Genomic DNA, 21579 nt, shown 5'->3' on the forward strand with positions numbered 1-21579 from the left:
CAGAATTTAACAGGTGGAGTCCCGACTCAACAAGGTGCCCAGCACTGCTCGGGCCACGCTTGGAGCGGAGATGTCTAGTCTGTAAAAGCGGACAAAAGTGAGCGGTGAAGACCAGCTTGCCGCTGCACAGATGTCTTGGATGGAAACACCCTTGAACAAAGCCCAGGATGTAGCCAGGCCCCGAGTCGAGTGAGCCCGCAGACCCGAAGGTGCTTGCAGATTCTGACTCGTATAGGCCAAAGCAATCGCCTCCACGATCCAGTGGGAGAGCCGTTGCTTAGTAACAGGCTTACCCTTGTGAGGTTTAGCCCAGGACACGAAGAGTTGGTCATTAAGACGAAGCTCTTTTGATCTGTCCATATATGTGTGTAAAAAGCCCGGACTGGACACAACAGATCCTGCTGCTGCTCCCCGGAGGAAACCAGCTGCGGAGGAAATGCCTCAATGTCAATTGGGGTACACGAACCAACCACCTTTGGTGTAAAGGCAGGGTTGGGTTTCAACAACACTCTCGTTTGCCCTGGGGCGAACTGAGTGCATGAGGGATGTACAGACAGTGCATGGATATCGCTGACCTGCTTGGCGGATGCCAGGGCCAGTAACATCACTGTCTTGAGTGACAGATGTTTCATGTCAGCTCCTTCCAGGGGTTCAAATGGGGTCATTTTGAGCCCATTTAAAACCACTGCCAGGTCCCATAAGGGCACCAGCGACCTGTAGACAGGGGGGAGCCTGCGAGTTCCCTTCATAAAACGGCAAACCAAAGGATGTTGGCTAGCCGTCTTATCCTCAAAGCCCACATGGCATGCAGCAATAGCAGCCAGGTACACCTTGATCGTGGAGAAAGCTCTGTGTTTTTCGATCAAGTCCTGTAGAAATGATAAAATCACCCCGACAGGACATTGAAAAGAGATGTGTCCTTCTTGAAGGCACCACTCCTCAAACACCCTCCACTTACAGTCATAAATAGACCTGGTGGAGGAATCTCTCGCACTCTGAATAGTGTTTATCACCTTCTGAGGGAGTCCCACTGTATTCAGATTGTACCACTCACGGGTCAGGCCCATAGTGCCCCGCGCTCTGGGCGTGGGTAAAGGATCGCCCCCCCCGCCTGAGACAATCTGTCCCTGCGTGGTGGGGGCTGCCATGGCTGCCCGCACAACAGCTGATATATCTCCGCCAGCCCGTACATTGCGGGCTAGGGCGGAAACATCAGAGTAAGTGTGTGGCGTTGCTCCTTCACTCTGGCCAGAGTTGGGGGTAACAGAGCCAGGGGTGGGAACACGCACAGAGGACCCGGAAGTCGATCGTGTACGAGTGTGTCCCGGCCTAACAGTGCGTTTAAATCGTGCATTAAAGAGAACAGCTGTCATTGAGCATTTTCTCCTTTTGCGAACAGACTTAACGCGGCTCCGCCGTAACGCACCCACAGCGGACTCCCGATCCTTGGATGAGGAGTCCAGTCTGCATAGAGTGGTGCACCTCTGGACAGTAATTCTGTCCCGAGGTGCATAACTCCCGGTACCTGTGTCGCTCTCAGAGAGAGGAGACATCTGCCGCTCCAAGGGATCAGTTTGTGTGCCAGTGTGTGTGTGACTGGAGACAACGCAACCTCCCCTGGCGGTTCATACACGATGTCGTGTTGTCTGTCCTCACGAGGACATGGTGTCCTCTGAGAGAAGGCAGGAAACGTTTTAGGGTGGGGAACACCGCTAAAAGCTCCGGGTAGTTTACGTGTGCCCACTGGAGGGCTCTGCTCTAGGGACCTCTCACCGGGCGACCTTCGTAAATACCCTATCAGCCTGTCTGACCTGCGTCCGTGGTGACCACCTTCCGTGAAAGGACAGCACCCGTAGGCACGTCCCGCACTAGAAAAGTCGGGTGTAGTGCCACTACGCATTACATAATAACCAAAACTAGTTTTATTATGAGGCCCATGTTGAGTGGGTGCTTTTACTCCGCTCGGTGGGCATTATAGATAAAACCGTTCTTTCTCGGAGAGAGAGAACCTCTCTCTCAAGAATATGGGTTGACTCTCTCTGGGTTTGTGAAAACAGATAAAGTATAACTGTTTTGAGAAGCCCAGGCAGATGTCGTGAGTATCTCCTGCTGTATGCTCCTTAGAGCCAGCTGAGATGTCACGCTTACGGCTCCGGCCGGCACTGCGCATGCGCGTGACGGAGGTGCCTTCACAGCTCCAGCCGGCACTGCGCATGTGCGTGGCGGTGGTGCCTTCACAGACCCGTTTATTATCCGCCTTTTGAGAGAGGCCGTAGCTGCTCTCAGAAGGGGATTTATAGTTAACGGACTCTTTATTGTTTTTCTTTTCATTTTTTTGAGCTGCGCCCTTGGCCGAAGCCTGGATGCGTCAGCGGAAAATGGTTTATTTAAACAACAAAGATGTGACATGTGTTTTATGCGGACTTGAGGATGACGTTGAGGCATCTCTCGAGGCAGCGGGGACACGTTTAGAGCCGGGGAAAGAACTTCCAGATCTGTCACAGAGGGGAGAAGGAGGGGCTGTCAGGCCGCTCGCTTCTTCTTCCTCGACTGCTGGCCGACATTCTGGGTTGGCTGCGCCTGGGCTGCAGCTGGAACCGGAGATTTTCTAGGCCAACTCGCCCTCGTCTCCTGCCTGGGCTGGGGACTCGGGGTGGGCTGCGACCTCTGCTGTCCTGGTACTTTAAACCTAGCAGGGTTCGGTGCAGCTTGGGCGAAGGGCCGCTGTTGCGAAGGGCCGCTGTTGCGAAGGCAGCGGCTGGACCCTTCGAGGGAGACAGAGGTGGAGGGCCTCGTCTTCCTTCTTTTTCGACTCGCACTTCCTCTGCATGGAAGTGAGAGCGGAGCCGAAAATCCCCTCAGGAACGATGGGCATGTCAAGCACATCTTCCTTTTCCCGGTCTGGGAGGTTGGTGAGGTTGAGCCATCTAGCTCTTTCCTGCACCACCATGATCCCCATTACCTTGCCCGTGGCCTGGACGGCGCAGCGTTGGACACGGAGACAAATGTCTGTGACCGGCTATCTCGTCCAGAGTGGCCGGTCCAGGATTGCTCGACAGATCCTCACAGAGCTCCGCTTGGTACGCGGTTAGCATCGAGGAAACGTTCAGAGCCCTGGCGGACAATGCTGCGGCTCTGTAGGCCCGTTCAGTCATGGTCGACTGGAAACGGTCCGTTTTTGCTGGCAGCGTGGGGTTCCTGCTTGGTGACGGGCCCATCCTCGGTAGGAGGTGGGCTGCCACCAGCGGTTCCATAGGCGGTATGCGGAGAAGGCCGAGCCTCTCCATACCGTCACAGTCAAGGGTGGAGGCACCCTGGATTGGGGCCTTGTTGCTAAAGGGCCGGTCTCTCCACGAGACCGACACCTCATCCAACATCTCCGGGAAGACCGGAAGGAGCTGCCTCTTCGTCCTCGTTGTTTGGGGAAAATGTTTCCCCTCGTAACGGGACCTGGAGGTCTCCTTGGCCATTTCGGGCCACGGGATGTCTAGCCTGGACGCAGCGCGCTGACACACGGCCTGCAGATCCATGCTTAGACAGGGCGAAGCTGATGTGCTATCGCCCGGGAGAGCAGCCATCGCTCCCGGCTTTGCAGCCTGAGCCGATGACATGAAGATGTCGTCTTCCTGCTCATCCGAGTCAGACAGGAGGAACTCAGAGGTATCCTCTTTGTCCTCCATGTAGTCTAACTCTAGGACATCTTCCGCGGGTGAAACCATGGTGAGGTCCAGCTGGGAGCCCCAGCTTGGTAAAGCGTGGGGCCCCGTTCCCGCGTCTCTTGCCGCCACCGGGTCTCGGCCTGATATGGCGCGGGATTCCGGTTCTGCGGCTGCCGCTGTCGATGAGCCCCAGACCGACCCAGTGAGGGGCTCCATCTCTGCGGCGGACGCCCCGGTGTCTTGATTGCCAGCCGGCAAATCAGTGGACATGAGGGGGTCCTGTCCCGACAGGCTAGCTTGTTGTGCTAACCTTCGGCGGAGGCTCTTCATGGTGAAGCGGGCACAATGCCCGCACGAGCCGGGGTTGTCAATGGCCTCCTGGGCGTGTTCCAGCCCGAGGCAGGACGAACAGATCTGGTGTGAGTTTGTGCCTGACACTTTCAACCCGCAGCCACAGAGCCGAGCCTCCGAGTTCCTGACTCCTCTGGTGTGAGGGAGAGAGGCGTCCATCTTATACGCTGCGTGGAGTGAAGAGGACCCGCTCGTAACAGGTACGTCGAGAGAAAAAAAAGTTCCCAACCTGTCTTTAATCTGTAGAAAAAGGACGGTGTGGGTCTTTTTTCTCAAAGAATATTACCTGGTGTGGTAATATCCTTTTAATCCTTTTTCTCCTTCGTGGAAGAAAAAAGTGAAAAATCAGTCCTCGCTACCATGGTGTCGGCAGTGAGGGAAAAAAACAAGCTAGCAGCAGGTGTGTTGCTAGCTTGAACAATCAAAACCTTACCTTAAAGGAAGAATGGTGAGGTTGATTATAATACTAACTGGTATGTTAGTACTATATCAATCAATCAATCAATCAATGTTTATTTATATAGCCCAATATCACAAATGATACATTTGTCTCAGTGGTCTTCACAGTGTGTACAGAATATCAGTATGACAATACGACACCCTCTGTCCTTAGACCCTCACATCGTACAAGGAAAAACTTCCAAAGAAAACCCAGTTTAAAGGGAAACATGGGAGAAACCTCAGGGAGAGCAACAGAGGAGGGATCCCTCTCCCAGGACGGACAGACGTGCAATAGATGCCGTGTGTAAATTGAAAAGATAATACATTTGCAACATAGGTAGTCCAAATGTTTGGAAATGCATGTGTGTATAATAGGAAGATGAATCCACGAGGATATCCATCCAGGACCTATGATCCAGGACCACAGCCACGACTCAAGATCCAGCGCTCGCGATCCAGGACACAGGACCGCAGGATCATCCATGACTCCGGATCCCAGCGTATATAGACACCAAAAAGAAAGACATTTGGGGAGGCTGGGTTAATCGGAACATGAGTGTACACGGGTATAGACAGAGAGAAGGAAGAAGTAAGATGTCCCCCGACAAACTAAGCCTATATCAGCAAAACTAGGGGCTGAATCTAATCAGCCCTAACTATAAGCTTTATCAAAAAGGAAGGTCTTAAGCGCACTCTTAAAAACGGATAGGGTGTCTGCCGCCCGAACACAAACTGGAAGCTGATTCCACAAATGTGGAGCTTGATAAGAAAAGGCTCTGGCTCCCATTGTACTTTTAAAGATTCTAGGAACAACCAACAACCCTGCATTCTTGGAACGCAATGCCCTAGTAGGACAGTAGGGTATAATGAGTTCTTTAAGGTAAGATACTATACTCTTCTGCGAGGCAGAATACGGTAGCCGGCTAACGCCCGTCGACCGAAAATTAGCTTTTGGTTCAGTCTGTGGACTGTTAAGCTAGCCCGGCTACCATTAGAGATGTGCTCTGAAGCGAGAAGAGGTGTTTGAATGACGCTTGCGTCGTGGCGCAGGCTACTTATAGGGGGTGATTTCCCCTGACGTTGACGTCAAGATCACCAGCCAATCAGGATTGGCGTAATGAGATTGATGCTTCTGTTTGCTCCGCGATGAGGCGCATCCCATAGTGAGACATCGAACGGAGTGTTATGAATGAGAACTCAAGGGGCCTCTTTTAATATCTGGAAATTGCAACAAGACTTTCTGCCATTCAAATGTAACAAACTTCTTATATATCAGGTGATATAATCTTCAATTCCCCCTTTTGATCTTATTTCAAAAGATCAACTTAAACAAGGCATTTGAAACATAACTACTGTCATTCTTTTCTACTGTGTCTGTCCCCCAACATTGTATAAATCTATCAGAAACTGAGACCTAGAGTACTTGAAACCGAACACAACTTTTTATGGCAGTGAAGGAACTATCAGAGGGGTAACCTGAGTGCTAGAAAGCAGTCACCCTGTGTGGTGAATCATCATGGCTAGGGCTGCAACAAACGACTAATTTGATAATCGATTAATCTATCGATTAATGAAACGATTAATCGACTATTCGGACTATTACTGTATGCCTTGCACAATTTCTCAAACGCTCTTATTTAGCCATCAACTTTTAGATTTAGCTTGAGGTTGTTTTAGGCATGTGGAAACTAACAATGAAGACAATAAAGATGAATACTTGATTCCAAAATACACATATTATTGAAATAACTTAAATTGTGAACAAAACTAACATTGCTTTTTATTCAAATTAAATAAATAATATTTCACATCAAAAGAAACAACAGTGTTTTAACAAATCGTATTAAATAATCTGATGACAGAACTGTAAACAGAATAGCTGAAACTTTAACAAACTAAATAATAATAATAATTATATATAATATTTTTATAGCGCCTTTCAGGAAACCCAAGGTCGCTTTACAAGTCGGGTAGGGGGGGGGAGTAGGGGAAAAAAGGCAGACAGGTTAAGGGGGTGCGGGGGGAAGTAGCGGACAAATAAACCTATTAAACTAACTATACAGTGGGGAAAGCCTTGGTAAAAAGGTGCGCTTTGAGGGCTTTTTTGAAAATGTCCAGGGTTGGGGCGCTGCGGATTTCGGGGGGGAGAGAGTTCCAGAGGGTGGGGGATGCCACACTGAAGGCTCTGTCACCAAAAGTCCACACATAACTGTTACCTCTAATCATTATGTTTGTATAATGTAGTTAGCTCCGTGTGTTGCTGCTAGCATACATAACACCTGACGTGAAAACGTTCCTCGTGGACCGGGCTACAGAGCTACTAGAAAGACAGTCGAACCCGGTGCATTCCTCCATCTGGATGTGGAGCACTTTTGCTAAATGTTTAGAAAAATAGCTCGTGTTTTTATTTTATTTTTTTATTTATCCTTTATTTATCCAGGAATGTCCCATTGAGATACAAGATCTCTTCTTCCAGGGAGTCCTGACCAACACGGCACACAACAAGTTTCAACATAAAACAAAGGCATTAAACAAAAAAAACATACAATTCAAATATAAATACAGAAGGCCATTTGTGCAGTGGCAAGAAGCATAATCACATCAGCAATAGCATCAGGTAAAACAGTTACATGTTTCATGAAGGGCTAATCGTAGCATACCTTTAAAAGCATTTACAGTAGGAAGTGCCTCTAGACAAAGTTTTACTTGCAGCGTATTCCATAAAAAGGGAGCATAGTGGGAGAATGCAGCTTTACCAAGCTCTGACTGCATCAAAGGAACATTTAAAAGCATCCCATTTGCTGCTCGTCTAGTATTAAAAAAGCAAGTATAAAATGACAGAAGTCTGGAGATATATAAGGGCAGCTTACCTAGCAATGACTTAAGGATAAAAATCAACATGTGTGATTGTCTTCTTTGGTACAGAGAGGACCATCCTAAGGACTGATACAAAGTGCAGTGGTGGGTGCGAGAGCCTGCACCCGTTACAAAACGTATAGCAGTATGGTACGCAGAGTCCAGCTTTTTAAGCAGGGAGGAAGAAGCATGCATATAGATCACATCGCCATAGTCTAATACAGACAGAAAGGAACTCTGCACAATTCTCTTCCTGGCTTCAGACGGGAAACATTTCCTTAAACGAAAGAAAAAGCCCAGTTTAGGTCTAAGTTACCGCCCTTACATGCTAAACTCTTATTCCACTTTTGGTAACGAGCATTCTCCACATCGAGACGGGTAAAGTTTAACCACCTCGGAGCGTGTTCTCTCCGCCATCTCCCACGTGTGTGTGTTGCTGCATGTTGCAGCTGCCCGTGTGTAAACTGCCCCGCCCCCTCGCAAGCAGGCGGGGGAGAGAAAGATCGAAAATACATCAGACGCATTTGTTTGTCTTTTTGCATATTAGAAACGAGTTGGCGACACTAAGACTGCGATATAATGTCTTTGTAGCAATACTACATGACATATATTTTTTAAATGTCTCCAGTACCGATAAAAAGACCAATAAAGTTAGAGCTTAACGGGGCGTAAAACGCACGTGATGACGTCACCAACGAATCGACGACTGAATTAGTTGACAACTAATTTGGTAATCGATTTTAATCGATTAAGTCGATTAGTTGTTGCACCCCTAATCATGGCCCCCCCGCCCCCCTCAGAGGAATACGCCAACAAGGGCAGCTGATAGGGAGGGGGAGATGCGGCTTTCCCTTGTTAGAAATTAAAATCAATGTTTTATGGCATAATGTACCTTAAACATACCGTCAGTTTAAATGCTATTTTATTCTGGAAAAAACCGGAAGTTCTCAATACCCAGCTTTTATTCTGAAAATCCTTCATGACGACATCCGGGACTACCGTCTATTAGTATCATTAAAGTGGCTATTGACGCCGTTAACATGTATTACATATAAAGTTATGAAAGAGATAAGGAGGAGAAAAAGCATGTGGAAGTCAGCAATGAATGTAAAATGTCGAAATCCTCTGTTTAACGCGATATCGGACACAGACGAACGAGGAGGGAAGTCCCCTATGGCACTAAAGCTCACAGAGAGGAGGAGCGAACAGCCAGCAAGCGGGAAAGACGAAGGCTTGTGAGCTCTTCTTGACGGCCGCCATTGGGAGAGGAAGCTGCAGCCTTTCTCTCCTGACTGAACAATCTTCTGTTTGTAACATTACCGCGCCATATTTTTAATTAAAGTAACCATTTGAACCTTCTCAGAGACTCCATTTAGTCTCCTTTTAAAGCTTCTCTCCTGGACGTGAGAATAACGAACACAGCATAACACCCTTCACTGGTGGAACTGATCAGAGAGAAGTAGACTCCTCTGCTGCCTCGACAAGTCCCCCAACCCGCTGACAGACACTTCCGAGTCGTCTACTGTAGGGATGTCTTCAGGATCCTGCTCCTCCAGTCCACTGATGGCTGCTTCTGAGTCGACCTCCTCGCCGAGAGCCAAGTCCGTTCTGATGTCGTCCACGGTCCTAGCAGGTGGTTTCCCCGCCGCACACTGGCTCCAGTGGTACCAGCTGTCCTCCTTTCCTCCTAGGCGGACGGCATGAGAGATCCGCTGGGTCACTCGGTCGTGGCCGGAGAGCCTGGGGTTGTGCCACTTTGGCTTGATGACCTTCAGCCAGACGAACTCCGCTGTGTCGGCCTTCTGCTTCTCGGTCCCCCTTTTGGCGTCAGCAACCTGTGTGGAGAAATCTGATACCAATCCCTTAAGCCTACGCTCAGGGCTCCTGGGCCCTCAGCTGTTTGACCCACCACTGTGTAGGCCGCTTGGAGCCTGTTGGTGGGGTGTCTTAAAACAACAGCCGTCTGTGAACAGGTTTTCTAAATTAATTGTAGACCTCCTATCTGCCAGTGCAGCTTCAGAATCTTAATACTTGGACTGTGCCAACAAAATAAAACCCCAACATCTTTAGGTGAACTAAATAACATATTTCAATAGCTCTGAATTTCTGACAAGCATCTGTGTTATTCTTAAATGAAATCCTTGAGATCCTATTTAAAATCTAAATATAATATGAACTGCTAATGTTTCTGGTAAAGAAACACACTAATGGTATGGATTCTAAAACAACCAAAATCATGATACTGACCAAGTGAATGATTTCCTGGTGATACTGCTTCTACCTGTCAGTGCTTGGATATTATCAAGCTGAGAAAATTAATACAGAATTTCAACAAACTGTCATCAAATGTCTTTCTATTATGAATTTAGACGAAATGTATATCCCCATAATGACCTAAACAATAAAATCTATGGCTTTTACTTCTTTACCAGGCTTGATGTTGTCTAAATTAAATTATGTCTCATTACATTACTATGTTTTAGCTTAACTGCAATATATTATTTTTACATTTCAAACCTCAGTTACTTTAATACCTGTTGACATATTACAAAATTGTTTCATCATCACAGGTCAACTTCTTCAGTATTCCATTCTGGAATTACATCTCTCACAGTAGCCCCTTGGCCACTGATTCTGCATATGTGTTACCTGTTATAACTCAATCAATATTAGATTGACAGTGTCAAAGGCCTTCTCGACTTAAAGGCCTTTGACACTGTTAATCACAACAAACTCATATCTAAGCTATCCAGCATTAACTTCTCCACACAAACACTTAAATGGATAGAATCATATTTGTTCAACCGTTCTCAGTATGTCAGAGTACAGAATAATCAATCATCTAACCTCCAGCTGTCCACAGGTGTCCCAATTATGGGTCCATTGTTATTTTCATTGTATATAAACGACTACTTCTGGTGAACATTTATTTTTATTATCTAAATTCCTTGTTCCTGATATGCAGACAGTTTGAGTGTAAAAATGTGTCTCTCAATGTATTTACACTCTACGTTTACTCATCTCCTGGTGCTGTCGTTCCTAAAAATGTTAGCAGATACAAAACTCCAACTACAACATTTATAGATAAATTAATTTAGCAAAATGAACTCTTATGTAATTCAAAATGTGACAAAAGAACAATGATTTGTCTTTCACAAGATTGTGAATGACTCTTGAACTCATGGGGTCAAATATATTGGATGCTGATCATTAGTGCTGGGGGGAAACGATTATTTCGAAAACGATTAATCGGGCGATTATTTGATCGATTAGTCGACTAATCTAACGATTATTTTTCTGTTGTTCAATTAATAAAAAACGTAATGTAAAAAAAACGTAATGTAAAAAAAAATAATTTCACGATACTGTGTCTCAGGGGATCTTAATATTTAACAAACTATTAATGTGTTATACCAGATTAACGGGAATAATCTCAGCTAACTGACGATACAAACCATGTTTACCAAAACAAAACACAAGTCTCATAACAAGCATCTAAATGACCCATGAGCGAAAAATGCTAACGGACATTGGCACAGAACTCAAGATAAAAGTACCCTTATTACTTATCGTAGCTGCACATACAATATATCCGATTAAAGCTGAGACTCCACAGATTATGTAGGTATATAGTATCATCACTGAGTGATCCGGACTCGCGACAGGGGAAGCAAATACAGTCATCACAACACGTACCTTTACAGAGCTTCTAGGGAGATCGTCTCACCACCGTAGCTGTCAATCTGATCAAAAGACGTGTTCAATGGCATTACAATGAGAAAGAACGCGGCTGAATCGGTTAATCCATAGGTTTTTAACGTCTATGTGTAAAAAAATGATTGCATTTATAATCCATAATTCCATTTTTATGTAAAAATCGGAGAGCAAATGCTAGCTGCTAATGATAGCCACCACAGCTAGCTGCCGCTTTAAATGTTCCAACATAGCCTTTGTGCTTGTGTGATATGCCAACTCCATTTGGCAAAGACTGCAAATGACAATATCTTTGCGTTTTGGACTAACTTTAAAATATTCCCATGCTTTTGAAGACCTAGGGCGAGATGTTTTCGTTTGAGGGCTTCGTGCGCACTCCTGTAAGGAGGAGGTGGTAGCCGTTTCAGTCTCCATTGTGTTTGAAGTGCGATTGCGAACTGCTTGTTGCTTTGGGTGACCCACGTGTGTGTAGCGACGCGTCGACGCGGAAATATGTCGTCGACGATATGTTGAAGTCGACACAGCACTACTGATCATCCTTAACATGTGGCCTGAAGAACAAAAGGACCTCTTAATCATTAACACAATGGACTCTCAGAGATGAGATCTAGCCATGAGGTGGCTGACTTTAAAATGAACTGTGTCAAAGAAACCACATGTGTGTGGGTACATTATAGTTTAGAAATATAACACAAAACAACATTACATTAAAATAATAACACTTCAAATAAGGTTTTTATGAAAAACAAAACAACTTAATCTACTCTCATTGTTCGTGTACATCTTTACCCCAACTATTTCACCATCTAGTAATGCCAACTGGCTGGCTAACTAGCTTAGCAGTATAGCACTAAAGCACTAACCTCATGTGACTGGGGGAAGGAGAAAGAGAAAGTTATCTCAACATTGTGCAGATAAAAACCACACTGCTTGGATACAATACAAATTAAACCATACGACTTTTATTCTGGCTTCAATAAAAATGTAACCAGCCAAAGCCAGTTCATAACACTTAGAGCTGAGCCTACATTTCCCAACATCTCCTCTCCTATCATTTTATCATAGTTCCTTGTCTCCCCCTTTTTGATTCCACTGAGAATCAATCTCTCAATCTTTCCTCTTTGTTCAATTGCTTAATTCCTCTCTCTCTCTCTCTCTCTCTCTCTCTCTCTCTCTCTCTCTCTCTCTCTCTCTCGTCTCTCTCTCTCTCTCTCTCTCTCTCGTCTCTCTCTCTCTCTCTCCTCTCTCTCTCTCTCTCTCTCTCTCTCTCTCTCTCTCTCTCTCTCTCTCTCTCTCCATAAACTTAAAAACACAATCGTGGTGAATTGTTTGCCTTTTCAGTTTCCTATCTACTTTAAACAACCACCAACTTAGAGTCCCTGTTATATGATCAATACAACTCCTAAATAACATTACAACATATATTTCTTACAGTGAGTTTGTTATTTAATGTTTAAGAAATTATCCTCTTTCTATGTCTAATCTAGGTGGAATAATCCACTATTATATTTAATTTGAATGGAACCTTAACTTCATATACTCAGTAAACCTCTTTTTACTTTCCCTCAACGTTACTGTATGCAATTAAGTTCCTCTGAAATATAATTAAGTACAATTGTCAGTTAATGACAAATACCACAAAATTCACAATGCAATGCAAAAGTAACAATCAGTTCTCAAACCTTCTCATAAAAACCACAATGTGACGTAACTGTATCCCACAAAAACTATGCTAAAAACAACAAATTATAGTTTCTTATTTATTTCAATATCTACTACTTCAACTCACACATTGATCTATTCATTTTCAATGTTATTCACTCCAACTTCAGATCACTCGTTGATCTTTCCCTCCTTGTTTTAAATTCAACGCTCAGCCGCCATTTTATAGGCATTAGAGAAAAAGAACAAGCAGTCACACTCCGGGCTGCTGCTCAGCAATTAGAGCAGAAATGGGGAGAAAGGGGGGGAGATACTCTCACGGCCCGTCCACACAGCGGCGTGCGTTGACGCTTGCCAGCGGGCGTGTCTGACACTCGAACAACAACCAATCACATGAGTCTCCCGCCCCAGACACACAAGCACGCGGTTTGATTGGCTAGAGCTTGTACTGGCATATGACTCGATTGGCTGACGCCTCCGTCGAGGCGTCAAAATTGAACATTGCTCAACTTTTGAAGCGAGCAACGCCAGCAACGCTCCACGTCGCTTCCCAAAATTCAGTTCGGCTAAAAGTGATGTCACCCCATTCAAAGTGAATGGGCAGAAGCGTTGGAAGCCTCAACGCACGCCGCTGTGTGGGCGGTCACAGACACCCCGGCTGGAGCTGTCAGGCATTCCAGCAGAAGGGGGCTTTCTTGAAACTATGGTATCCTTCCATTATGACTTCTTATTTCTTTATCTGACTGAGGTGGATTTATGTTCACTAATTATATTATATATATATTCACAGCTAGTTATATTCCCCGTACAGTCTATCCGGCCTTTATAGTGCGATGTATATTTCCTTTATCGTCACGTTTAGCCTTTAGACATTTAACCCAACAGAACAAGAGACAATGAGATCTGATCATTCCAAATGGCTTTTTGAAGGTCCCGTTTCTCCTCTTGGATTTTTACATATAACACAACTGCAGCTCCTATGAGACTGGAAAGTATTATTCTGTTTTGTTCTGGATGGAGTCTTTAGAAAACCACTGAACTTCCCCAATGAGTTTGCCGTATGATTCTGGAAAATCGACGGGCTTTTAACCGTTGCTTTATTTATTTTATAACTTACCTACCTATACTAAAATATGTATTGTATGTTCTACCGCCAATGACTATGACACTGGGAAATATCTTTGACAACTCTAAAATGTAGCTTAGCCAATTACAGACCTTCGATAGAAACAGGCGTCCGGGTTCAAGAGACGCTATTGCCGGCGTGCTGTTGTCAGAAAACACACCTTGCCTGGTATAATAGCTCTGATTAATGCATTTCACCGTTGCAATGGGAAATACAGCGTGCGGCCCTCGTGAGAGTGGCCGCGGTGCGCTCTAAAGCAAACCGCCGCAAAACTCCCCGCTAAAGCAAACAGATATTGTTCTAAACTGTATTAAAGTAAACAGGTATTATCTTGAACTGTATTGAAGTGAACATGTATTATTTGGGACTGTTTTAAAGTAATCCTATATATATAAACCTTCTTACATACACTTTCCCAGACACCCTGACACACACACACAATACACTCCCTGACCAAGATATCAACACACACACACATACACTTTCCCAGACACACACACAATACACTCCCTGGCCAAGATATGAACACACACACACACATACACTTCCTCTTACCAAACACACACACATGTCCTTTTCAAGGTTCTTTTTGGGGCCAATATAATCTCAAATACTAATATATCTGTGTACAATGTTTGATACTAATATATCTGTGTACAATGTTTGATTGTTTGAGAAAGAATAGTTTGTGTGAAACCTTCCCTGGGAAATTAAAGGACTGAAATCCGGTGGAAGATAAGCAGTGACTCTCCGCCCCAAAAATTTCCATATATACTGTTGTGTATTCATGCACGGTGCCCCCTGTTGCTCACTGGCCGGTCCCGATACCTGTATCGCACGGCGGTAGAGCGGGGAGCCCGGAGTGCTCTGTTACAGGGCACTCTGTATTTTCGTATTGTGTCTTTTTACCATTAAAATCAGATTATTGTTATAACTTTTATGCCGGTGTTTTGAACTCCTTTTCTTATTAATCTGACCAGGCTCATCTAACGGACGGCGCGGAGCAGAGCTGGGCTTTAAGCCACCACAACTGTGTCTGCTCCTACAGTTCAGGGACCCCCGCAGGAGAACGGTGGTTTACGTTTGTAAACTCTAGTTCTGGAGTGAGGTGTGTGTGTGTGGAAAAAATGCATTCAGTAAAGACTATTTCATTTATCCCAGAGTAAGAGTTATTTCTCTCCACAATTCCACTTTTCCCCATAATGTCCGTTTCAAAGAGACGGCATTGTGACGGCGCGCGCGGCCCCCCTCCCCCGAGGGCGGGCCACGGTGCATTCAAAGACATCAGTAGAGAGGTGAGACGAAGGGAGAGGTGCCGGCACGGAGATCCCGTGCCCGCGGCGCCCTCCACCTCTTCGGCCCACCCTGTGGAACCGCTGTGCCGGCACTCACGGGGACGGGCTTTCCGTCTTTACGGATCTGACTGGCGGGGGGAGAAAATCTCTCCGCCCGGGACGAGGGGGTGAATCCCGCCTCCTCCCTGTATAATGCACAGATCACTACGTTTTCTAATAAGAATGAGGTTGATCTGTATCCAAATCTAAGTGTCTTTTGTTTCCACAAAGGCTACACTTACACACAATGTTAACCGTACAAATTCCCCATTCGCTGCCCCAGCTGTAGCTCCTGTAAAGGAGGTGGCTAGTGGGCATGCGCAGATGAGAGGGATGAACCGCAGGGAGTGCTATCTAAAGGAGAGCACTTTGCGGGTACAGGGAAATTATGGCCGGCGTATTTCTGTCAGGGAACACACTACGCCTAGAGCAAAGACTCCAATGCAGTTTACCGTAGTGGTAAAGGCTGCATTATGGCGGAGCCCGCACTTACACAAGAGCGCGTGGCGGTGCATTCAGGGACCTTTAGTAAAACACACTACGCCTATAAAGACTCCGATTAATGCTGTTTACCGTAGTGGTGAGAACAGCATTAGGGTTGAGCGGGCCGGCGGTGCGTTCAGGGTCATCAGTAAATAATCGGCCCTTTCTGTGTCAACCCTCCATGGGCAAATCTTCCCTTCGCGGTGTAGGAGCAAACACAGTAGTGGTGGCTTAAAGCCCACCTCCGCTCTGCGCCATCCATTAGATGAGCCTGGTCAGATTTAATAAAAGAAGTTCAAAACACCGGCATAAAAGTTATAACAATCCGATTTTAATGGTAAAAAACACAATACGAAATACAGAGTGCCCTGTAACAGAACACTCCGGGCTCCCCGCTCTACTGCCGTGCGATACAGATATCGGGACCAGCCAGTCAGAATCAGGGGGCATTTTGCATGAATAAACAGCAGTATATATAGACATATTTGGGGCGGAGATGTGTGGCTCTTCCGTCCCATTTGACTCCTAAGCGAATCAGAGAGTCCGTGGGCAGGAGTTGGGTCGGTTGCTCACTCCCCTAGGTGTTCTTACTGGTTGGATTCACTTTGGGTCGGGCCCAATATAGCGAATCAGAGTTCTGGGAAAAAGTATTTTTCTTCTGAACAGAGCGTGAGAGCCTCGGAACTAAACAAGGTCAGAGTCACGTTTTATCTTACACCTGGGTTCACTCCTTTACTTTCCCAAGGAATATTTCACACAAACTCTATTCTTTCCCAGAAAATCAAACATTGTACACAGATATATTGGTACATTACCTCTGAACAGAGCGTGAGTAGTAGTGAGTGGTATCTGGGACAGTGAGTGTAAGTGAGAAGGTTTATATATATATATATATATAGGATTACTTTAAAACAGTCTCAAATAATACATGTTCACTTCAATACAGTTCAAGATAATACCTGTTTACTTTAATACAGTTTAGAACAATATCTGTTTGCTTTAGCGGGGAGTTTTGCGGCGGAACGGGTCACCAGAGAGTATCACAGCTTCATAGCTGCGGCCCCACAGCTGAGGGCTTGTCCATTAACACAATGTTCTGGGGAATGGAAACTCAGCTGTGTGCTAACAAGGTGGAGGGATAGGTCCCTCTGTCCCACTGTCCCACATGTCTATACACTGTACCGCTGTATCACATGGACCACTGTCTTGTGGGTGTCCCACACCCACCTCTTCCTCTCAGCAGAGATTCAGCCTCTGGTGCAGAAACAGGCTGTGTATGTTGTGCACCCTCAGCAAAGAGAAAATTATCTTTATTCCATGTACTTCCTGGTTCTCAGGAAGACAGGGGAATTCAGACCTATTCTAGATCTCCGCGGCCTGAATCACCACATTTCCTGCAGGAAATTCTGCATGTTAACTATGAAACAGTTACTGGGGCTTGTGCAGCCAGGCGATTGGTTCACCACCATCGACCTGAAAGACCCGTACTTTCATGTAGAAATTGCTCCAGAGCACAGAAAGTGTCTGCGTTTTGCCTTCCAGGGGATAGCCTACGAGTTGAACAGGCTGCCGTTCGGCTATTCCCTATTCCCACGCACATTCAGCAAATGCGTGGCCACAGCGCTTCAACCGCAGCGCGCCCACGGCATGAGAGTTTTCTATTACTAGACGACCTCATAGTCATGGCTGGGTCCCGGAAACAGGCAATGTTTTGCACAGCACAATTGATCACACACAGGCAATGTTTTGCACAGCACAATTGATCACACACCTAACCAAATTAGGCTTTGCGATCAATTGAAAAAAGAGCACCCCCATACCTCACCAACAGGCGTTGTAGTTGGGAGTGGTGCTCGATGCAGGCGCTACACGCCACCCTGTCAGGGAGCAGAAGTGCGTCCCTTCTCCGGGCGGTTCACAGGCTGCGACAGTGGGCGACAGTGACAGCTTTAACTGTCATGCAGACTTTGAGTCTCATGGCGGCTGCTCACATTGTGGTCCCGCTGGGGTTACTGCATATGCGCCGCCTGCAGAGGTGGTTCTCCAGCCTGCGTTTGGATCCCAAGAGGCACAAATGGCGGCTGGTGACCATCCTCCCCTCAGTGGAGGGCAACCTCCGGTTTTGGGGGTCCCCGGATCACCTCCGGAGGGGGTCTCCACTGGGAATGGATGACCTCCTACATCACAGTGTTCACCGACGCATCCAGAACAGGATGGGGAGGGACCTGCCTGAAGAGGGCTATAGCTGGGCTCTAACAGAGTTTCGACACAGCAACCTCCTAGAGCTACGGGCGGTAGTGTTAGTCCTCCAGCATTTCATGCCCCTAATTCAAGGGAGACATGTAATGGTCAGGAGCGACAACAGCACCACAGTGGCTTATATCAACAGGCAGGGCGGAGTCCGCTCCGCCGCCTTGTTGACCACAGGGGAGAGGCTGTGGTTATGGGCTTCAGAGGTGGTGTTAGCCCTGAGAGCCCTCCATATCCCGGGACTGGAGAACAGGGGGGCCGACCTCATGTCGAAGGGCGGCCCCCTGCCAGGCGAATGGACGCTTCACCCGGAGGTGATGAAGCAGATCTGGGCCCAGTTCGGGAGAGCGGAAGTGGATCTGTTCGCCAGCCGGCGCAACAACCACTGTGCCCTGTGGTTCTCCATGGCCATGAGCGACGACCCGCCCTTGGGGGTGGACGCGTTTGCACACGAGCCATGGCCAAGGAAGCTGCTATACACCTTTCCACTGCTGCGTCTCATTCTCCCTCTCCTGGGGAGAGTGAGGCGAGAACGTCTGTCAGTCCTAGTCTGTCAATCCTAGTGGCTCCGGACCGCGTCGGGGCGCCGTGGTACTCAGAGGTGACACAGATGAAGGTGGGCCAGCCCTGGGCGGTTCCCCAGTTCTGGGGGGCGATGTCTCAAGAGGCAGGTGCAATCGGGGCGTTACCCACTCTCGGCCAACTTCTCCAGGCTTGGCTCCTGAGAGGAACAGGCTGAGACAGTGTGGATTGTCTGAGAGAGTTATTCAGTCTATCCAGGCAGCTAGAGCTGGATCCACCACAGCCAGTTACAGGCCAAGGTGGCTAGGATTCCAGTGATGGTGTGAGGAGAGGAGAATAGGGCCCCTATCTTGTGAGTTAGGCTCTATTTTTTCCTTCTTACAGTTACTGGTGGACAGAGGGCTTGCGCATTCAACAGTGAAAGTGTATGCAGCAGCCATCTCGTCCTGCCATGAGGGATTTGGCGGCAGGTCAGCCTTTAGTCAACCACTGATGATGGTTTTTACAGGGGGTCAGGTGGCTGCGCCCAGTAGTGCACGCCTCCAAACCGCAGTGGGACCTGACCCTAGTGCTCGGAGCTCTGGTCTTAGAACCATTTGAGCCTCTGGAGCTCTCCTCCCTAAAAGCACTGTTGTGGAAGACAGCTTTGCTTCTTGCCTTAACGTCAGCCAAAAAAAAGCTGTTTACTGATTCGGGGTGACCGGAGTGGCGCGACACTCAGACCAAACCACTCCTTTGTGCCCAAGAGCCTAAGGAGTGCGTTCAGGTCGAGGGCTATTCAGTTAAGGGGTTTTAGTCTTCCTCCCCATGGTGGGGACAGGGAAGCTAAACCGCACCTCCTCTGCCCGGTGTGTGCGCTAGCATGTTATGTGGAGCGCACGGCTGCCCTTAGACGCACCGAACAGCTCTTCGTGTGCTTCGGGGGCGGGGTGATCGGGAAAGCTCTGTCCAAGAAATGCCTGGCAGGCTGGCTCTGCGAGTGCATTGCACATGCCTACGGACAGGCAGGGAGAGCCTGCCCCACGGGGATTTGTGCGCACTCCACACGGGCTGTAGCTCTGTCAACAGCCTTATTCAACGGTGCGAGTGTGGAGAATATATGCACAGCGGCGTCTTGGTCGATGCCAGGCCCCTTCATAAGGTTTTATCTCTTGGACATGTCGGGCTCTTTCACCTCGTCTGTGCTTGCGAGGGCAACACAGGACTGGTAGGGGGGGGGGGGGGGTGTTGTGGGTTGTGGGTCAGTTGGCATCTGACCCCCTCCCCGGAGGTAATGCGCCTTCGCTGTTCTCGGGCCCTCTGAGGGTCCCGGGATTGGCGTGGGGCGCGCTGGAGGGCCCTCCACACTTTAGTCCACACACTCTGCACGGGGTCAGTGTTTGAGTGTGGGGCATGGGCTCGGGCGCTCTCCCTGTTATCCTTAAGGCCCTGACACACCAAGCAGTCACCAGAGGACTAGCCGACGCTGAAGTCGGCTGTTGCCTGGCCGTGTTCTCCTGCGTTTTGGCCATGTGTCGCACGGGAACACACCGCACCGACTTCAGTGCGTGAGTGGCAATAACTCTCCTTACCAGCAGGCGGCGGTAGTGTGTATTCGTCATTCAAAAGAGGCAACAACCGGAAGACAGAGAAGAAGAAGAGTATCTTTTCTCCGTAATATCATACAGAGCTGGCCTCTCCTGGATCAAGGTGATGAGCAGGTCTTCGTTTGCATCATTCCAGATCGCCATTATGAGATGAAAATGAATAGCAGTCTGTGTGTGCCTTCTTAAATCGTTTGTTTACGTCCCTCATTTCCGCTTCGCTTCTCATGCACTGATTTGCTAGCTGAACAGCCAATCAGAGTGATTATTTGGTCCGACTGCCAGACCCGATGCATGGCCGAATCAACATGTTGAATCGGCCATGCATCGGGTCTGGCAGTCCAAATAAGGAGTGTCACGGTCGACAGTGCGGGACACACCAACCTGACTACGGCGCCGCGAATGCCCGACAGCCTCTGACGGCCTCTGACTCCCAAAATCGGGTTGGTGTGTCAGGGCCTTTAGGGATTCAGGGAGGCAGGCGTGTAGTAAGCCCATTCGGGGCCAAGGGGGCTCTCCTCATCTGTCTATGGGCGGGGGGGGGATCCCCCGGCACTGTTTTTTGAGCGCACTTTCTGCGAGGTAAGCGCAGCAGGGTGTGCTCTGTCAGCCACAGCCCAGATTTCTCCTCGGTTACAACCGGGTTAAAGGAGAATGTGGGGCAGCAGCTGCTGACCAGAAAAGTTGGTCAGGGGCAGTAGGGTGGAATGTTGTTGGACGACAGTGCGCGTATAAATCGGGGCTCCACCCACTGTACCCATAGAGTCCAGTAGAGGGCGGAGCCTGTGAGAGATATAACGTTGGGTTACGTATTGTAACCCTTTGTTATATTAGCACAGGCAGAGCCCTCTACTCAGGGCGCTGTCTGTCCTATTCCGCTCGCTGAAGAGAGGTGTAGAGGCAAGGCCTCCTTTTATACGGTGTGATGCGCGCGCATTCAGGTAGGCCCGCCCAAGGCCGGCTACGTCTATAGAAGTCTTAGTGGGAGAATGCTCGCAGGGTAAGGTAGTACCCATAGAGTCCAGTAGAGGGCTCCGCCTTTGCTAATATGACAAGGGTTACAATACGTAACCCAACGTTATTGCATGATTGTTGTACACCTGCAAACTCAAGTTTTTTGAAGACCAGACATACTGAACCCTAAACCCTGACTCTACTGGACATTTCTCTAGGCTTTAGAACATAATGAAATGCAAGTGCTAAGAGAGATGAGTAAATCTTAACAAGAATATTTAGCAATTTGAAGAAAATAAATAGAAAAATAAAGCAAGTGAAAAGAGAAAAATGATACCAGAAAAGAGAATGTAACAAAAAAAAGGAGAAACCAAAGAGAGTCTGCTTTTTTGTGACATTGGTGACCTTGGCAGATGAAGAGGGTAACGATTGATGCCTCTTCACAACTTTCCTTCCCATTAGTGCTGTAATGAGAGAGAGAGCCCATCACCTGTGTCACCTGAGGGCTGATGGTGCCTCCACATCCATCATCCCACAACAATAGGTGACCTACATTATCAAAGAAGCTATCTCTAATAGTTGTATCGGCTTTAAGGATGTAACACAGAGCACAATGACTCTTTTTTCTCATTAAATAGCAGTCT

The sequence above is a fragment of the Pseudochaenichthys georgianus genome, chromosome 20 (assembly GCF_902827115.2).
Source record: "Pseudochaenichthys georgianus chromosome 20, fPseGeo1.2, whole genome shotgun sequence".
NCBI classification, from domain to species: Eukaryota; Metazoa; Chordata; class Actinopteri; order Perciformes; family Channichthyidae; genus Pseudochaenichthys; species Pseudochaenichthys georgianus.